This window comes from Bos grunniens, chromosome 1, assembly GCF_055505025.1.
Source record: "Bos grunniens cultivar Pamir isolate PY7600 chromosome 1, Bosgru_T2T1.0, whole genome shotgun sequence".
Lineage (NCBI taxonomy): Eukaryota > Metazoa > Chordata > Mammalia > Artiodactyla > Bovidae > Bos > Bos grunniens.
In genome coordinates this window covers 116,559,511-116,581,748 of record NC_141165.1, presented here as the reverse complement: position 1 = coordinate 116,581,748, position 22,238 = coordinate 116,559,511, and positions in this window count along the sequence as shown.

Sequence of the window (22,238 nt, the reverse complement as noted above, 5' to 3'; positions counted from 1 at the left end):
GGATCTTCCTAACCCAGGGACTGAATCCAGGTCTCCAGCATTGCAGGTGAATTCTTTACCAGCTGAGCCACCAGGGAAGCCCTTTGTGTATCAGATCAGATCAGTCGCTCAGTCGTGTCTGACTCTTTGCGACCCCATGAATCGCAGCATGCCAGGCCTCCCTGTCCATCACCAACTCCCGGAGTTCACCCAGATTCATGTCCATCGAGTCAGTGATGCCATCCAGCCATCTCATCCTCTGTCATCCCCTTCCCCTCCTGCCCCCAGTCCCTCCCAGCATCAGAGTCTTTTCCAATGAGTCAACTCTTCGCATGAGGTGGCCAAAGTACTGGAGCTTTAGCTATAGCATCATTCCTTCCAAAGAAATCCCAGGGCTGATCTCCTTCAGAATGGACTGGTTGGATCTCCTTGCACTCCAAGGGACTCTCAAGAGTCTTCTCCAACACCACAGTTCAAAAGCATCAATTCTTCAGCACTCAGTTTTCTCTATAGTCCAACTCTCACATCCATACATGACCACAGGAAAAACCATAGCCTTGACTAGACGAAACTTTGTTGGCAAAGTAATGTCTCTGCTTTTGAATATGCTATCTAGGTTGGTCATAACTTTCCTTCCAAGGAGTAAGCATCTTTTAATTTTCACCTTTGTGTATAAGATGCCCTTATTCCCTAGCTGCTTGTCTTTATCATTGGTTTTAAGGAATTAGATTAAGATATGCTTTGTGTGGTTAAAATCTTTTTTCTTGTGCTTGGGTTCATTGAACTTCTTATTTGTGGGTTTATTGTTTTCACCACATAGCAAAATATTTCAGCATTGTTTCCTTAAACATTTTTGTTGTTGTTGTTGTTGTTCCTCTCTCCCTCCTCTCCTCTAGTTACATATACATTAGGTCAGTTTAAGCTGTCCATGACTCACTGATGCTCTTCATTTTTCAAAATTTTGTCTTTCTCTACATATACCTCTCATTGTGCCCTCATATGGCAGAAGAACTGGAAGAGTTCTCTGGGGTATCATTTACAAGGGCACTAATTGTATTCATGAGGCCTTTACCCTCATGGCCTAATTGCCTTCCAAAGACCTCACCATTACTTAGGTATTAGGATTTCAATATACAAATTTTGGGGGCAAAATTATTCAATCTAAAACAGAATCCATCTAGGTCTGTATTTTATTTGTACTTGCACAGTTTTAAATTATGGTTGAATTTCATTAAAATATATAGGACTATTCAGATTTTCTAGGTTTATCACACATAAATGGTAGCCAATTATGATTTCACCATAAAAAATTACATAATGCACAGGAAAGTATAAGCCATAATGATCAGAAGACAGCCTAAATAGTAAAAAAAAAAACAGATTTAGATCTTATATTCACAGCAAAGACTAAATAGTCATACTGCTGCTGCTACTGCTAAGTCGCTTCAGTCGTGTCCGACTCTGTGCGACCCCATAGACAGGAGCCCACCAGGTTCCCCCGTCCCTGGGATTCTCCAGGCAAGAGTACTGGAGTGGGGTGCCATTGCCTTCTCCAAAATAGTCATACTTGATGCACACAAATCATAGATTTTGCTCAATATCTAATTTACTAAGAACTCAATACAGACAAGCACCAAGTACAGAAAAAACAAACAAACCTTTTTTGAAGGAACCTGAAACTTTCAGAAGCAACTTCCAAAAATGCCCCTATTCTTTTGCATTACGTTATATTAGGTTTTGGATTAACAGACTAGTTTTAAATAATGTATGTGAAAAGTTTTTTCAAGGGAAGTTATTTTAGTTTGGAAGCTCCTTGGTTTTGTTCTTCCTCAGTTACACAGATAAGTAATGACATTATATATAACCCACACGCTCATAATTATTTTTTATTGATAATAAAAATATAGATTATATTCTGTTAATATAATTGTCTAATATGCTTTATTTAATTGTTTTTTAAAGAATTCTGTTTGCAGTCATTGGCATTTTTCAAGGCAGTCTGGTCAAGATCATTCATTCTCCCAAGTATGGGAGGAGTAAGTTAGAAGACTGCTATGAATACTTTCTTTTGTAGGCAAAGACAGGTTTTAGATTTGGAATATAAAATACATTACATAGAAAATAATTTCATAATAATGTTGCCATTTTGAATACATATGTCACAATCCTATAATTTTACTTTAAGAGAACTCTGACACATGTACAAAAGGAGATACGTACAAGACATTAAAGCAGCATGTTTGTAAATAACAAAATATATATATATACACACACACACACACAAATGAAAAAAGGAAAAAGTGAAAAACTTAATAAAACTTACTGTTTTATGAAGAGGGATAGTTAAATACATTTTGGTATATACAGACAACTATTACTACATGGTAGTAAAAGCAAATGAATGAGAACTCACAATTCACAATTGTGAATAAATCTCACAAATGTATTAAATGCTAACAGCAGTTGAAAAAAAGCATCCAATATAACCTATTTCTATATGAAATATGCAATTTTGAAGGATTCTTAGGGATCTATACATATACAGCAAATTACAAAGAAATTCATGTGAATTATAAACACCAAATCTATATTAGCCATCTCTGAGTGAGAGAGAAAATGTGTTCAGAAAGGTGTAGCATAAATTCTAAAGTATAGTTGAAAATTGCATTATTAAGAAAATGGGCATATTTTTCTGGATTATAAATAATCTATATTTATATTTAAAATATAATTACCGTATACTGTATGCAAACTAAAAGAATTTTAAAAATTGTCTATCAGAAGTTATACTTGTCAAAAAACAACACTATGATATTTCCCAGGAAATTATTATAAATTTTATGAAAAATAAAATTCCTATAATTCTCTAGTTCAAAATAATAAAGGAGTTTACAATGCAGGGAGGATAGAGAAATGGGGGAATTCCCAAAAGTAAACAGATAAATGGAGCACAGATTATTACAGTTACAAAAATGAAGTGCATTTTCCTCTAATTGAATAGATTAATGAAATCAAAAGTGGCAACAGAGCTTGTGTGGGACACTCGTTTGCACATTGTTGGCCAAACATTATCAAAAGAAATAATGAAAATAGACTAGGTGGAACAGAAATAATTATTTTAGTTATAGCTAGCTATGAATTTTATCAATTCCTTGGTGAGGCTTATCTTTAATTTGATCATATTCTAGGTAACTTGTCTCAATGTTATGTTAACAAAACAGAGAACTATATATTGTTCTCCATCTACTGTGCATAAGCAATCATTCTCAACTGATTTTGTTTAATCTTTATGAATTTCTATTTTGAATAATCTCTTCCCATGTTATATTTAGAAGAGATCTGAAATAGTCCATCTGACAACTGGAGTGAACATACTGGTGCCTAGAGTAGGCAGATAAAGTAACCAAATAAACAGTATTTCCCAAATTTCATGAGTGTCCATCCAGCTGCTAATAATTATTTATATCTTTAAAAGCATTTTTGGTACATTTTGGAAATGTCAGTTAAACAAATTTTAGATAGGTTTCAGGTCCATATAAATTCTCAAAGTCTTTTATATGTGAATGTGTTTTATGAATCATTGGGTATAGGGTAAATTAACAAAAGATTGTGTATTTCCCAAACTTATTTGATAATGGAGACATTTTATTTCCATGAACTCCCTACTGACATCTGAATTTCATCTTAACAAACTTACTTCTTACTAAATGTGGACATATATAAGCAAGTCAAACACTTTAAAAGTTTTTGAAATAAGACAATTGAGCTCTACAGCCATTAGGATATTTATATAAAATGTTGCATTTCAGCTTTCACTTAATCTAAAAACAACTTTCACTAAATCAAATATTTTTAAAGAAATGGAGGTTTTCATCCCTTTCAACCAAAAGAATTCTCTGGCCTACATTTAACTTAAACTCATAAAGAAATGAAATGAAGATTGAAGAATTTTCCACAAACTAGAAAAATGGAATAGACCACACTGAGACAAAGTTCTTTGTTACTGAATCTTTTTCAAACAGAAGCTGAGTGTTTCCCTCTAATATATATATTATTTATTTATATATATATATTTTTATGTTTCCCTCTAATATATGTTTCCCTCTAATATATATATTATTTATTATATAATATATATATATTTCCCTATAATATATATATATATATAGAGAGAGAGAGAGAGAGAGAGAGAATTTTTGCATTGAAAGCATGTTAGTCACTAAGTCGTGTCCAACTCTTTGTGACCCCGTGGACTATAGCCTGCCAGACTCCTCTGTACATGGATTCTCCAGGCAAGAATACTGGAGTTGGGTAGCCATTCTCCAGAGCATCTTCCTGACCCAGGGATTAAACCTGGGTCTCCTGCATTGCAGCCAGATTCTTTACTGTCTGAGCCACCAGGTAAGACCACTAGGTGATCTCTAAGGTACATTCAATGTCTTGGTGTCCATAGGTAACAAAATGTCACAAAGAAATTGGATATCCACTTCAGGTTAGAAAATGATTGGAAATCATTCAACCGCATGATTATTAAGTCTTTCTCAGCTTAAATCTTTCTGCAAAATTTACTTGAGTATTTGTAGTACTGACATAAAACTTACAGAGCCTTAGGCTTTAGGTTGCTTTAAATGTATTCAAATTTTAGACATAGCTGTTTTACTGTCACATAGATGAATATCAAACATGACTAAATCATTCATTCTGAAGTTGCTCGAGTATAAGAAATGCTTAGGTCTTCATAATAGATTCAGGAGGCTTTTCATATAATCTTTGAGAAATGCGATTAAATTTCTGAAAAGATAATTGACTGCCTCCATCATAGCAGCATATCTTGTTTAGATGAATCAAGCTATAGAGAGTAGTATTGTTTAAAATTACCCTGGAGTGGAAAAGCTCTTGCAATGAAACACAGTGTTATTAGTTTTGAAAGCTAACCTTGAATATTGGTATAGTCTTACAGATAAATGAGGAAAAAACTAAAAAGCACAGTTAAAGAAAAAGTCAGAAAGGGAATAACTAATGATTTATGGTGATTAGTATAATTTAATGAATTTTAGCATTATATAAAAATGAATGAAGTTAGAATAACAACAGAATGTTTGGGTATTCTTCCATTTAAAAAACCAATTTCTTTTATAAATAAGGTTAATTAATTACCTGGAGCTAGCTCTTACATTAGTATCCTTACATATCTTTGCCTGGAAAAGGAAGTTTTACTAACAGCCCTACACAGGTTTATAGTAGCAGCAAGGAATAGAAAAGATGAAGTAAAATTGTAGCTGTTGTTCATACAGATTTAACCATCATCATCTCTTCTCTCTGGCGATGATTCCAGAAATGATTTTCTTTTTCCTTAACATTCATTTAATTCTTAGTGGTCCAAGAACTGCTAGAATACCCCAGCTTTTCTTTCTGAAGAATGAGGCATAATGGATAAAAGAAAACAAAATCATATGGATAAAGGAGAAGCAGTGACAGCAACATAAAAGCAGCACATGTTGCTCATATAGATTGAGAGGAAAATACCAGATGCAATAAGAACCTGTTGTGGAGAAAAAAGCAACGGACCAGGATCAGAAAAACAGCCCTGGAAAATCCCTATCTATTAATCTCATAAAGACTAATTTTTCACAATTTTAAAATCAATGTGAAAGGTATTAGATAAATAATACTCAAAATATTTTACTTTTTTTTTTTCAAATTCTTCACTCTGTGTTCTCATTATAGTGGCCTTTGTGTGTGTGTTTTCCTTCTTGGTGAAATATTCCAAGAACTAAATATAATTAGGGTACTAAGTAGTCTGCACCCAATTCTTATATGTGGAAGGAGTTCCCCCACATACCAAGAAGTTCTGTGACACCAACAAGCTGGATGTCCTACAAATCAACACGGTTGTGACACTATCTACCTGGAGATAGTGTCAGATCTCACAGGTTAAGGGCTTGGTCTTGCAAGGCTGCTCACTCACAAACACAATTCAAATGCCAATCCCTAAACCAAGTTGTCACCTGTGCTTCTGACCCACTGGCTATAGATTGGAAGTCCTAAGGATTAACTCAATTAACTTGTTAAAATGTCTCCCAGAACTCAGAGAAACCTTTTACTTACTAGATAACTAGTTTATTATACAGGAAGGCGATGGCACCCCACTCCAGTACTCTTGCCTGGAAAATCCCATGGACGGAGGAGCCTGGTAGGCTTTAGTCCATGAGGTCGCGAAGAGTCGGACACAACTGAACGACTTCACTTTCCCTTTTAACTTTCTTGCATTGGAGAAGGAAATGGCGACTCACTCCAGTGTTCTTGCCTGGAGAATCCCAGGGACAGCAGAGCCTGGTAGGCTGCCATCTATGGGGTCGCACAAAGTCGGACAAGACTGAAGCAACTTAGCAGCAGCAGCAGCAGTTTATTATAAAAGGTTATAACTCACAAAGAAGAAAGCACCCCAAATTGTTGCAATCCTAAAAGAGAGGAACATTATAACACTGATGCAAAAATATCCTGCCTTTAACACATGTATATCGTGTTTTCTTTTTCTGTAAGAGGGACTGAATACGAAATTAGAAGAAACCCAAATCTTCAATTCATCATTTTTTATATTTCTCTTAAAACACTGAAATAAATTTGTGTATTTTTATGTTTACCAACTCAAAATGAATTTGTGTATTTTTGTGTTGATTTAACTCTCTCCCACTAAAATATAAGCACCATAAGTGCAAAATACAACCCAGAATATAGATGACACTCAGTAAATATTTCTTGAATTCATTTAATTCAATTGACCAAAAGAATATTAATTTAATAGTAAATTTATCATGTGCTCATATTTGGTCATTAAGCTGTGTCTGATTCTTTGCTACTCCAAGGACTATAGCCCAGCAGGCTCCTCTGTCCATGGGATTTCCTAGACAAGGATACTGGAGTGGGTTGCAATTCCCTTCCCAGGAAATAATTTCAACCAAGGGATAGAGCCTGTGTCTCCAGCATTGGCAGGCAGGTGTTGTTTTTTTTTTTTTTTTTTTTTTTTTTTTTACCACTGAGCCACACTGTGTAGAAAAAAGGACACTTACTCAGTTTCTCATGTAATCTATGATGACGGACTACATGAGCATTCTTTCATTTACTCTCTTGCACTGATACTGAAACTATAATCCTACTAGAATTCTGTAATTCATAGACCATAGTGCTAAGCTTATGATATCATAGCCATGTGCCAGCTCACTTATTTCATATGATATTTATGATCATTTTACTATAAAAGGAAGGTAAATATATGTATATCTCACATACATCTTATGTGTGTTGGATACAAGCTGTCTTGTTCTTTCTCTCCATTTTCCCCTGATTTCAACTCAATCAAAACACAAAGGTACTGTAAATCTCCTGTGTGCGCTTCTTCTCTTCAATCAATCTGGAATTATTTGGTACAGTGCCTTTCATATTATAATAAAGTATATTTTTATGTCTTATTTTTAAAAAATTTTGTTACATTAGTCATTTTATTATTTTGGATTTCATTCAAATGGATATCACAAATAAAATATTTCCTTTTTTATGCTCACTGTCATGATCAATCTTAACTTTGAAATTAAATTTTCAAGACTTTCTTAAAGACAATACTGAAATGAATATTATTGTTTGTATTTGTGCAAAAAGAGTAAAAGAAACTATTTCAAGACAGCTTACATAAAAGCAGCAGGAGAATTTCAATATATTATAAATCAGAAGCTTATACTGTGCTATACCCAGTCCGCTCCATGAGGCAACTGAGGCCAGAAAAACACTTTATAGACACATTTACCTTACACCAGTAATTAACTTTAGGCAGCCTAGTAAATTGTATATGTCAATTATATAATGAAAATTCATCAAGCTGAATTCTTTATCTGATAAAACAATGGTATAAGTTTATAAAATGTCCCATAATGCTAGAATATTTATGGGCATAGTTATTTTAGAGACAAACTTGTAAAAACCAATAAATACATATTAATTATTTCAAATAAAAAATTAAGAAAAAAATGGACATCTGAAATGATACTTGCTTAAGGTTTCCAACTAATTGGATGAATAAGTATAATGATTACACACAGGCATTTGTATAATATTAGTAACAAATTATCTTATGCTATTAACAAATAATTCTATGCGTTGTCTTCAAAACTCAAGTTAGTCACTTATTTTCATTTAAAATAGAAAATATGAATGTGTTTGACATTTCGATATGTTTATTAAGAAAAACAATCATGTAACATAACTAATGAATGATCTAGTTAAGTCTAGGCACTGTTACCAATTTTTAAGTGATATTAGACATCAAATCTAAATTAAATCTAAAAATATATGTAAACTTTGGATAACTTATTAGATAGGCATTCTGTCATAATTGCTTTTGAGCAATTGTTGACCAAAGGTTTTTGCAGACTAGGAATTAGATTTACACAGACCCAGCTGCACTTTTGTTTTCTTTGAAGGGAGAATTCTATTTTAGAGTAATATTGAATCATAATATCATACTACATGCTTCAGCAGAATATAGATTTTTTTTTTCAAAAACAAGTAGTATTGACTTTTGGTTTTAGTTCTAACATGTAAAGTCTTTGGAAGTCATCACTCCCCTCTTAGAGCTGGCAAGAGCTGAACAAATTGAAAATCAATGACATTAATTAGGCTTGTCTGAGAACTGAGGTCACAGAACAGAGCCCAATCCAAAATCTGCAGTGACAAGTACAGAGAAGCACAGCCTATATCAATTTACCAGGATTAAAAGTCACTCAAGCCATATACTGGTAGAAATGCTTAAATAATAAAGTTTGAAAAATTGCTGGATGTAGAGCATAGACTATTATGAGAAAAAGAAACTCCTAATTTTACTTGTTGTTAGAGATCCCTCACATTTTTATGTTATAATATCCAGGAACCCAGCCAGGTTCACATGATGCAGAAGCAAGAAATCTCTTGTGTATATGGCAAAGATGAAGAAATAAAACTATTCTGATATATGCCCAGTGTTACTCATAAGAAAGGATGATCAAGTAAGATAAAAACTTTACCAGAGACTGACACGACATGAAGAAAGGGAACCTAACTACAACCTTTCTCTAGCCTTCTGACTTACCTAAGGGAGAAAAATTAAAAGTTGATAAATCTTTGCGAGATAATTGGCCAGACAGAATCACTAAAAGAATGAGACACTCAGAAGACTATAGACTGTATCTTCTTCCTCCACATCTTACCATGATAGCAATAAGGATTCCATATAATAACACTGGATTATAGTTAAAAGAGTCAAGAAAGTTCAGACTCTATTAGGGAAGGACAGTTTAGGGAACTCAAAAATACAGAGGAATTTAAAAATGAACAAACAGACAAAAACAAAGATAACAGATGAAATCAAAGGTTCTGACACCTAAAGCTACAGCAAACATTAAACGCAGTCCAACTTCTAGCAAAATTAACATAGAACCTCGCAATAAAACCTATCTATCTCAGTTCCTATTACCTGATAAATCATGCTTGGCTTTCATTAAAAAAAAAAAAAAAACTCCTAAGGCAACAAAAAAGAATAAATTTTAAAGAAGCAAAACAAGAATTAAAACTAGATTCAGATATAGCAGATTTTTGATTTTGTGCAAATCAAGATGCACAATGAAATTTGAAATTTAAGTAACTATAACAAGCTAAGGGTTCTAGTGGGAAAAAAGTAGGCAATATGACAGAGAGATGGGTATATAAGCTGAGAAATGGAAACTCAAAGAATGAATCAAAAGAAAATATTAGAAATCAAAAGCAGTTTGACAGAAATGGAAGGAGACACCTGATGAGCTAACATCAGAAATATCAGTGAACTTGAAGACAGATTAATCAGTTCAGTTCAGTCACTCAGTCATGTCCAACTCTTTGCGACCCCATGAATTGCAGCACGCCAGGCCTCCCTGTCCATCACCAACTCACAGAGTTCACTCATACTCACGTCCATCAAGTCAGTGATGCCATCCAGCCATCTCATCCTCTGCAGTCATCTTTTCTTCCTGCCCCCAATCCCTCCCAATATCAGAGTCTTTTGCAATGAGTGAACTCTTCGCATGAGGTGGCCAAAGTACTGGAGTTTCAGCTTTAGCATCATTCCTTCCAAAGAAATCCCAGGGCTGATCTCCTTCAGAATGGACTGGTTGGATCTCCTTGCAGTCCAAGGGACTCTCAAGAGTCTTCTCCAACACCACAGTTCAGAAGCATCAATTCTTCGGTAATTTCATCACTGCAAACACCATCTGCAGTGATTTTGGAGCCTAGAAAAATAAAGTCTGACACTGTTTCCACTGTTTCCCCATCTATTTCCCATGAAGCGGTGGGACCGGATGCCATGATTTCATTTTCTGAATGTTGAGCTTTAAGCCAACTTTTCCACTCTCCTCTTTCACCTTCATCAAGAGGCTTCTTAGTTCCTCTTCACTTTCTGCCATAAGGGTGGTGTCATCTACATATCTGAGGTTATTGATATTTCTCCCCACAATCTTGATTCCAGCTTGTGCTTCTTCCATCAGCGTTTCTCATGATGTACTCTGCATGTACGTTAAATACGTAGGGTGACAATATACAGCCTTGACGTACTCCTTTTCCTACTTGGAACCAGTCTGTTGTTCCATGTCCAGTTCTAACTGTTGCTTCCTGACCTGCATACAGGATTTTCAAGAGGCAGGTCAGGTTGCCTGGTATTCCCATCTCTTTCAGAATTTTCCACAGTTTATTGTGATCCACACAGTCAAAGGCTTTGGCATAGTCAATAAAGCAGAAATAGATGTTTTTCTGGAACTCTTGCTTTTTCACTGATCCAGCGGATGTTGGCAATTTGATCTCTGGTTCCTCTGCCTTTTCTAAAACCAGCTTGAACATCTGGAAGTTCACGGTTCACATATTGCTGAAGCCAGGCTTGGAGAATTTGAGCATTACTTTAAAGTGTGTGAGATGATTGGAATTGTGCTGTAGTTTGAGCATTCTTTGGCATTGCCTTTCTTTGGGATTGGAATGAAAACTGACCTTTTCCAGTCCTGTGGCAACTGCTGAGTTTTCCAAATTTGCTGGCACATTGAGTGCAGCACTTTCACAGCATCATCTTTCAGGATTTGAAATAGCTCAACTGGAATTCCATCACCTACACCAGCTTTGTTTGTAGTGATGCTTTCTAAGGCCCACTTGACTTCACATTCCAGGTGTTTGGCTCTAGGTGAGTGATCACACCATCATGATTATCTGGGTCATGAAGCTCTTTTTTCTACAGTTATTCTGTGTATTCTTGCCACCTCTTCTTATTATCTTCTGCTTCTGTTAGGTCCATACCATTTCTGTCCTTTATCGAGCCCATCTTTTCATGTAATGTTCCTTTGGTATCTCTAATTTTCTTGAAGAGATCTCTAGTCTTTCCCATTCTCTTGTTTTCCTCTATTTCTTTGCATTGATCGCTGAAGAAGGCTTTCTTATCTCTTCTTGCTATTCTTTGGAACTCTGCATTCAGATGCTTATATGTTTCCTTTTCTCCTTTGCTTTATGCTTCTCTTCTTTCCACAGCTATTTGTAAGGCCTCCCCAGACAGCCATTTTGTTTTTTTGCATTTCTTTTCCATGGGGATGGTCTTGATCCCTGTCTCCTGTAGTGTCACGAACCTCATTCCATAGTTCATCAGGCACTCTATCAGATCTAGGCCCTTAAATCTATTTCTCACTTCCACTGTATAGTCATAAGGGATTTGATTCAGGTCATACCTGAATGGTCTAGTGGTTTTCCCTACTTTCTTCAATTTCAGTCTGAATTTGGCAATAAGGAGTTCATGATCCGAGCCAGAGTCAGCTCCCAGTCTTGTTTTTGCTGACTGTATAGAGCTTCTCCATCTTTGGCTGCAGAGAATATAATCAATCTGATTTTTGTGTTGACCATCTGGTGATGTCCATGTGTAGAGTCTTCTCTTGTGTTGTTGGAAAAGGGTGTTTGCTATGACCAGTGCATTCTCTTGGCAAAATTCTATTAGCTGTTGCCCTGCTTCATTCCGTATTCCAAGGCCAAATTTGCCTGTTACTCTAGGTGTTTCTTGACTTCCTACTTTTGCATTCCAGTCCCCTATAATGAAAAGGACATATTTTTGGGTGTTAGTTCTAAAAGGTCTTATAGGTCTTCATAGAACCATTCAACTTCAGCTTCTTCAGCATTACTGGTTGGGGCATAGACTTGGATTACTGTGATATTGAATGGTTTGCCTTGGAAAGGAACAGAGATCATTACCTATAGGTAACATTGATGAAATCACTGCTGTAAGGGACAGAAAGGAAAAATTAGTAATATCATGTTATAACATACTTGCAGTATCCATAAAGCACTAGGGCATTATTTGAAAGAAGACTTAAATTACCTATATATAAACTTATATTGCAAGTTCTATGGAGCCCACCAAAAAATAATTTGAGAATAAGTGTAACATATACTCAGAGGAGAAAAAATGGAAGTGTATAAAATGCTTCATTAAAAGCAAATTGCATAAAAGCAAGATAAAAGTTGAGAACAAATACAACAAATAGAAAGCAATTTGATGGGAAAATAAATCAACTGTCCCAATAACCACTTTAGTTGTGAATAGCCTAAAAAGATCAATTATAAAAGAAAAATTGACAAAACTGATTTAAAAGAAAAAAGTTGTCTAAAAGAAACTCATGTTAAAGCTAAAGACTAAGATAAATGTAATGGGACAGAGAGCAATATAATTTACTAACACTAATTGAAAAGATACTGGAGTAGCTATATTAATTTCTTAAAAAGCAAACTTCTTTGCTTCTATGTCTCAAAAGCAATATAAGGAAATATTATTAAGGATAAAGACAGCAATTACATAATGAGAAGAAGGTCAATTCTCCAAGAAAATATAACACTTTGTAACACTAAATCTGCAAGGAAAAATAAATCCATGCTTATAGTTAAAGACTTAACATCCCTCTTTTGGTAAAGATAGATCTATTAGGCAGAAAATCACTAAGGATATGGTTGATAGAAGAGTATCATCTAAACCTTCTTAACTAAATAGCAGATTATACAATATTCTTAAACTCCATAGATCATTCTCAACTATAGACTTTGGGGCCATAAAACTCATCTCACAAATTTAAAAAAATAGAAATCAAAGAAAGATAGCCAACATTCCCCTGAGTATTTAAAGTGTAAACAAAATATATTTATTAAGCACTGAAAAAATAAATAAATTAAAAATTAAAAAAAAATAACCAATCAGTCAAAGAAGGCTCATGAGAAGTTTATAAAATATTTTCAGTTAACTGAAAATTTAAAATTATCATAATTTGTGGGATTTAGACAAGTAACAGATAAATATTTATATATTAGAAATGAAGAAAGATATAAAATCAATTGTCTTAGCTTCTGCCTAAGAATACACTAGTGAAAGAGAAGCAATTTAAGCCTAAAGAGATTCCAAAAAAATAATAAAATGAAGAGGAGAAATTCATGAAATTCAAACCAAGAAAGCAATAGAGAAAATCAACAAAACTAAAAGCTGGTTCTTTGAAAATACAAATAAAATTGACAACTCCTTAGCCAGGCTAACCAAAAAAGGAAAAAAATAGAGCAGACATAAACTATCAATATTAGAAATAAAAAATTGGTCATACCTACTGATTTATGCACATCAAAATGATAATAAATATATTATGAACTCTTTGCCCACAGAGTTGATAATTTCTGAAAGGAACAAAAATTCACACAAAGGCAAATAGGTTATTTTATTAGGCCTTTATCTATTTAAAAAACCAAATCAATAATTTATAACCTTTTAAAGAGGCCCATATGAATTCACTGGTGAGTACTACCAAATATTTAAGTACAATTCTCTAAAATATCTTCCAACAAATAGAAGTAGGGGGAACAGTTCTTAATTTATGAGGCCACTGTTACCCAAATATCAATATTGGATATTACAAAACAGAAACACTACAGATCAATATCTCTCATGAAGGTAGATGCTAGAAGAAATATTAGCAATTTAAAACTAATAGCATATAAAATGAATTATATGCCAAGGCTAAATAAAATTTAATGCAGTTATGCAAAGCTAGTGCAACACTCAAAAAATCAATTAATGTAAGTCATAATACCTGCAGCCAAAAAAAAAAAATATTATACGATCATATGCAGAAAAACACTTGGCGAAATCCAAAACCGATTCATGATAAAAAACTCTGAACAAACTAGGACTAGAGAACAACTTCTCTTCTAGATAGGACTAGAGACCAACTTCTTCAACTTGATAAAGGACAAATAAAAAATCTTCCTTCATACTTAATGATAAAAAACTGGATATTGTCCCATAAAATCAGGAAGGACAAAGAGGATAACACTTCTCACTACTACTTTTAAACATTGTACTGGAAGTTCTAAATAGTGCAATAAAACTAGAGAAATAGGACATAAAGTATATAGATTGGAAAGGAAGAAATAAAATTGACTATGTTCACAGATGATATGTTTGCCTATTTTCCAGTAGTCATGTAAACGGATGTGAGAGTTGAACCATTAAAGAAGGCTGAGCGTCAAAGAATTGATGCTTTCAAACTGTAATGTTGGAGAAGACTCTTGAGAGTCCCTTGGGCAGCAAGGAGATCAGTCAATCCTAAAGGAAATCAATTCTGAATATTCATTGGAAGGACTGATGTTGAAGATGAATCTCCGATACTTTGGCCACCTGATGTGAAGAGCCGACTCATTGGAAAAGACCCTGATGCTGGGAAAAACTTAGGGCATGAGCAGAAGAAGGTGAAAGAGGGTGAGATGGTTAGATGGCATCACTGACTCAATGGACATGAGTTTGAGCAAACTCCAGGGGATGAGATGGTGAAGGACAAGAAAGCCTAGCCTATTGCAGTCCATGGGTCACAAAGAGTTGAACATGACTGAGAGACCAAACAACAACAAATTAATCAACAACAACAACAAAAATAAAACCTCTTGGCACTAAGATGTGGTTATAACAAAATGCCTTTTTTATATTAGCAAGGCAATGGCAACCTACTCCAGTACTCTTGCCTGGAAAATCCCATGGACAGAAGAGCCTGTTAGGCTGCAGTCCATGGATTCACGAAGAATCGGACATGACTGAGCTACTTCACTTTCACTTTTGACTTTCTTGCATTGGAGAAGGAAATGGCGACCCACTCCAGTGTTCTTGCCTGGAGAATCCCAGGGACAGCAGAGCCTGGTGGGCTGCCGTCTATGGGGTCGCACAGAGTCGGACACGACTGAAGCGACTTAGCAGCAGCAATGATAAACTGGAATTTCAAATGATGTATTTACTGGCATACATTAGCATGTCAACATCTCTCAGGAAGTCTGCTCAGAGCTCCTGTAAACTTTATGTGGCAGAAAACATTGGTAAGAGCTTAAAGAGCTCCCAAAGTATAACAGACAAGGTACTACTATGGTCCTCTATCTCTTCAACACTGGCTTTTAATTAGAGGAGATTTTTCCTCTCTTAAAGGAGATTTTGCCTCTCAGGCAACATTTGATAATGTCTGGATACATTTTTGGTTATCAGAACTGGTTCAGGGCTGCTACTGATATCTAGTGGTGGAAGATAGCCCTGCTGCTAAACATACTACACTGCATAAGACACACCCCAACCCCTTAGCAAAGAATTATCTGGCCCAAAATAAAGTAGGAAAACTATGCTCTACATAAACACAAATGCCCAACCAATATTTAAATTAGGGCTTCCTTGGTGGCTTAGATGGTAAACAATCTTCCTGCAATGCAGACCTGGGTTCGATCCCTGGGTCAGGAAGATCCCATGGAGAAGGAAATGGCAACCCACTGCAGTGTTCTTGCCTGGAGAATCCCATACGCAGAGGAGCCTGGCAGGCTAGAGTCTATGGGATCACAAAAGAGTATGACACTATGGAGCAACTAACACAATCAAAGTGAGAAAGGAAGAATTTAGAGTTGACTGAGATCCAATCACATTGGAATAATAATTTTTATATATATATATATATAATTTATGTAATGAGTTCTATATATATATAATTTATATAATCATATATTGTAGTATATATAATCATATTACATATATGTATATATATATATGAAATAGATATATTTGTGTAATATTTACCACAGAAAGAACATGGGGGTTTTGCTTATTTATTAAATAAAGATACGTAATGAGAAAAACATAAAAGTAAACAATTTTTAGAAAAACTGACCCAGCACTGAAATCATGATCCTTATATTTCAATTTAAATAAATATCACGTCGATGTTTTCACATAGGTCATCCATTAGTGATAGAAACTTGAATGGATCTTTCAATTGGAAGAGAAAATGCATTTCAGGGTTCCCCTTGTCATTTATCAAAAGAACTAATACTGTCTGCTTTTCTTTTCCTTTTTTTTTGTACAGAATTTTAATAAAAAGCAGAGAAGCCATAAACCTGTTTTCTAAGGAAAATATACTTCCAGTTTTAAGATCTTTAATCACTGAGTAGTAGGGTTGCCTATAAATTAAAAATATACATATATATGAGTATCTCATTATCTACCTTTTATCTCTCTCTTAATTGTTTTGCTTTGTTTTGTTTTTGCTAATTCCCATAATTACAGAAAGTTATGTGGCTCACTCCAAGAATAGAAAGACATTACTTCTAGGTAGGGATTAGTGATCTATAATTTGACAGATCTGTCACTAAATTTTAAAAAGCAGGAAGAGAGTCAAACTTTGATAGTGATGACTTGTCTAAAATGAAAATAGGAGAATATTGAATTGCTTTTTCAAAATTCTGAGAGGAAAAGGTCATGACACTGATTTCAAAAGGCATAAGCAGAAACTCTGATAATTAAACAATTGAGATATACTACCAAAAAACTCAATATGTTAAAATGTTCTTCAATGATGTATTTTCCTTTTGTTTTCTGATTTTCTAAAAATCGTTTTGGCTGATTTTATTAAGTACTGTGATTCTGTGGTAGCAAAGTTTGTAATATGTATTGTGTCTGGATGCCTTAAGATTCAGCTATTTTTAAGTCAATTAGTAACTTAAGTGTTTTAAAATGCAACACATAATTAGCAGATTATAATTATGATTAATACAACACATTGCTTAAATCTAATAAAACAATCAATCACTTTTTAAAAATGAAATCAGAATATACATTATAAACTCTAGTATCTTAAATGAAAATTAATATTCAGGTCTATAAGTATAAATAAAGTAATGTCAATTTCCTTTTTGCTTCTCTCACACTCCCTTTTCCCTACTCCAACACACCTGTTTAGCTGAATTTAAGGAGTATTAAAATTTACTTTCATTACTCATGAGTTCAAAGCTTGGTCTTCTCTTACTAGACATGTAAAATTGATCAGTTTACTTAAATCAGATTGACAGGAGAAATATCAAAACCTCACACATGCAGATGACAGCATCCTTATGACAGAAAGCAAAGAAGAACTAAAGAGCCTCTTGAGGAAGGTGAAAGAGGAGAGTGAAAAAGCTGGCTTAAAACTCAACATTCAAAAAGCTAAGATGATGGCATCTGGTCCTGTCACTTCATGGTAAATAGATGGGGAAATAATGGAAACAGTGACAGACTTCATTTTCTCAGGCTCCAAAATCACTGAAGATGGTGACTGCAGCCATGAAATTAAAAGACACTTGCTTCTTGGAAGAAAAGCTATGGCCAACCTAGACAGCATATTAAAAAGCAGAGACATTACTTTGCCAACAAAGGTCTGTATACTTAAAGCTATGGTTTTTCCAGTAGTCATGTATGGTTGTTTGAGTTGGACTATAAAGAAAGCTGAGTGCTGAAGAATGGATGCTTTTGAATTGCAGTGTTGAAGAAGACTCTTGAGAGTCTCTTGGACTGCAAGGAGATCTACCCAGTCCATCCTAAAGGAAATCAGTCCAGGATATTTACTGGAAGTACTGATGCTTAAACTCCAATACTTTGGCCACCTAATGCTAAGAGTCAACTCATTAGAAAAGACCCTGATGCTAGGAAAGATTGAAGGCAGGAGAAGAAGAGGATGAGATGGTTGGATGGCATCACTGACTCAATAGGCATGAGTTTGAGCAAGTTACAAGAGATGGTGAAGGATAGGGAGACCTGGCATGCTGCAGTCCATGGGGTCACAAAGACTTAGGCATGACTAAGATATAGAGCAACAACAATTTAAATCAGCCTATGACTCATGATTGTCATCAGTCAAATGGAAATAATAGTACCTGTGTTAGGATTGTTGTAAGAGCTAGAGAAATCATAGTATATAATGTAAAGCTTTGTATAAGTAAGCATGAATCCTGTTAACATTTTGTTAACAGTTTTTCTACTTGAACTCAGCTTGCTTTGATGATATCTGTGGCAAAAGTTGGAAGATGGTTTAGTTAAATGTGTTCTGAAACTTGCCCAGTGCCTGAAGTTGATCCCCACCTGACTCACGTTTGGTTCAATTCTGGACCAATATCACTATGGACACTTTTCAAAGCCTCTGCTGCAGAATCACCTTGCTGCTTGTCATGTTAGGCTTACAGAATCCTGGTGACATTTAATTTAATGTCTTCCTATGTTTGGCCATGCTCCAGAAATTTTGTAACATTAAACTCATCTTCCCCTACCTACCAATGGCTCATAGACAAAATTGTGATGCACACACTCCTCAGGTTAAATTGGATAGGAAGTATTGTTGGGGAAACTCAAAGTGTCCTGTTTTCCAAGAGTCCAAGATTAAATAAGGTGAAAGGTGTTTGTCATCATCCCCAAAGTACTTTAACACATGTTAAAGGTTTTTTTTTGTTTTGTTTTGTTTTTTTCTCTTCTACCACATCTTTTGCTCAATCCATTAAGAAGTAAAATAGGTAGGTTTCCTTTACATCAGCTTTGTAAGCTAAAGCTTAATGTTAGGAAAGCATGAAGGAGAAAGAGCAGGACAAGCTTGCCCACATGCCCAACAACTGGATTGATTCCTTTGCTGAGAATACAAGTAGGCACACTGTAGAAAACTATTTCCATAAGGTGCCTATTCCAACAACTAGAAATGACAGAAGAAGAAGATGTCTAAGAATGAAAAGACAGGCATTTAAAAGAAACTTGTACAGAAAGGTCTTCTTCTATAAGAATTATGCTCATGGTCTGATCCTTAGACGTTATTGCAGCTGCAGGTTTAGGAATCTGACATGCTCCTGCATACCATACATTTTGACCAAAAAAGGCAGAACTTTCAGGCATAGGGACCTCACACTCCCTCCTCTCTCAGTGATGCATGTTGCATTCCAGGCATAGTGGATTTCAACAGGTGCAACTAAGCAGCAAGACAATGGGATCCCAGTAGAGACTGAGTAGTTCCCTTTCACCTAGGGGTATCAAGTAGCTCATCTATCTTGGTAGGACAGATCAGATCAGATCAGTCACTCAGTCGTGTCCCACTCTTTGCAACCCCATGAATCGCAGCACGCCAGGCCTCCCCGTCCATCACCAACTCCCGGAGTTCACCCAGACTCACGTCCATCGAGTCAGTGATGCCATCCAGCCATCTCATCCTCTGTCATCCCCTTCTCCTCTTGCCCCCAATCCCTCCCAGCATAAGAGTCTTTTCCAATGAATCAACTCTTTGCATGAGGTGGCCAAAGTACTGGAGTTTCAGCTTTAGCAACATTCCTTCCAAAGAAATCCCAGGGCTGATCTCCTTGCAGCCCAAGGGACTCTCAAGAGTCTTCTCTAACACCACAGTTCAAAAGCATCAATTCTTTGGCACTCAGCCTTCTTCACAGTCCAACTCTCACATCCATACATGACCACAGGAAAAACCATAGCCTTGACTAGACAGACCTTTGTTGGCAAAGTAATGTCTCTGCTTTTGAATATGCTATCTAGGTTGGTCATAACTTTCCTTCCAAGGAGTAAGTGTCTTTTAATTTCTTGGCTGCAGTCACCATCTGCAGTGATTTTGGAGCCCAGAAAAATAAAGTCTGACACTGTTTCCACTGTTTCCCCATCTATTTCCCATGAAGTGATGGGACCAGATGCCATGATCTTCATTTTCTGAATGTTGAGCTTTAAGCCAACTTTTTCACTCTCCACTTTCACTTTCATCAAGAGGCTTTTGAGTTCCTCTTCACTTTCTGCCATAAGGGTGGTGTCATCTGCATATCTGAGGTTATTGATATTTCTCCTGGCAATCTTGAATCCAGCTTGTGTTTCTTCCAGTCCAGCGTTTCTCATGATGTACTCTGCATATAAGTCAAATAAACAGGGTGACAATATACAGCCTTGATGTACTCCTTTTCCTATTTGGAACCAGTCTGTTGTTCCATGTCCAGTTCTAACTGTTGCTTCCTGACCTGCATACAGATTTCTTAAGAGGCAGATCAGGTGGTCTGGTATTCCCATCTCTTTCAGAATTTTCCACAGTTTATTGTGATCCACATAGTCAAAGGCTTTGGCATAGTCAATAAAGCGGAAATAGATGCTTTTCTGGAACTCTCTTGCTTTTTCAATGATCCAGCGGATGTTGGCAATTTGATCTCTGGTTCCTCTGCCTTTTCTAAAACCAGCTTGAACATCAGGAAGTTCACGGTTCACATATTGCTGAAGCCTGGCTTGGAGAATTTTGAGCATTACTTTACTACTGCAAATTCCAATAGCTGATGCCTTTCCCAGGTGTGATGGGACTGGGTGTTCTCAGAAGCATGGTACATTGTTCCACAGTGAGAATGGAGGCAATGGCTTTCTCCCAAGACCTCAAGACTTCCATACCTTTACAGCATGGGGTGTGTCAACAGAGGCCCACAGTCTGACATATGGAACTGCAGGCTCTACTGATTGATCGTTCAAATGGATTAAAACCTGGATAGTACTTTAGTCCATCTTCTGCTTTACTATTCATTCTTCCTTTCTACCATTCCTGCTGCTTGTGCATTTTAAGGGAGATGGAATATCCATTCAATGTCATGTTATGCTGCATATACCATGATTTGCATACCATGACCTTTGAAATGTGATCCTCAATCACAGTCTTTTTGATAAAAGTGGCTTTACCTGGTGGCTCAGACAGTAAAGAATCCAACTGCCAATGCAGGAAACCCAGGTTCCATTCTTGGGTCAAGAAGATCCCCTGGAGAAAGGGCATGGCTGCCCACTCCAGTATTCTTGCCTGGTTAACCCCATGGACAGAGGAGCCTGGCAAGCTATAGTCCATGGAGTTGCAAAGAGTCAAACATCACTGAGCAACTGATTTTTTTTTTTTTTCAGCTTCTTTAATTCCTTGATGGTGGCAGCCTGGTCTGCATGGCAACAGGGGAAAGTGTAGGTTAGGCCAAACAATATACCCACACAAAATAGACATATTTAGCACACTCTCTTGGAGGGATACAAACCTAGACAGCATATTAAAAAGCAGAGACATTACTTTGTCAAAATAGTCCAATAGTCAAAGCAATGGTTTTCCAGTAATCATGTATGGCTGTAAGAGTTTGGCCATAAGGAATGCTGAGCACTGAAGAACTGATGCTTTTGAACTGTGATGTTGGAGAAGACTCTTGAAAGTCCCTTAGATAGCAAGGAGACCAAATCAGTCAATCCTAAAGGAAATAAACCCTGAATATTCATTGGAAGAACTTATGCTGAAGCTCTAATACTTTGGCTACTTGATGTGAAGAGCTGATTCATTGGAAAAGACCCTGATGCTGGGAAAGATTGAAGGAAGAGAAGGGGATGACAGAGGACAAGATGGTTGGATGGCATCACCAACTCAATGGACATGAGTTTGAGCAAGCTCCAGGAGATGGTGAAGGACAGGGAGATGTGGCATGCTGCAGTCCATGGGGTCACAAAGAATTCGACATCACTGAGCTACTAAACAGCAAAAACTACTTGAAGAGAGGGATCCTATGTAATCAGTTTGCCATTTCCTTTACCAGTTGGGAATCTGGTGGATTGCTCCAACACAGGACATGTTAGTTCCTGCATTAACCAAGTCACTATCTTAAGGGCAATGTCTTCCCATGTGGGCACTATGGTGGCAGCTGTTTTTATGCATCCAGGCTATTATATCTATTGAAGTAACAGCTATATAAATAAGCCCAGTGGGTGCATATTCTTTCAACATAGGTGTTTCCTGAATCTGGGATTGCTCCACTGGTTGGGGTGGTTGCTGTTCTTTTGCTTTTCTGTGTATTAGACTCTAAGGACATGAGCCACTTTGTTTCACCCTCAATCACCA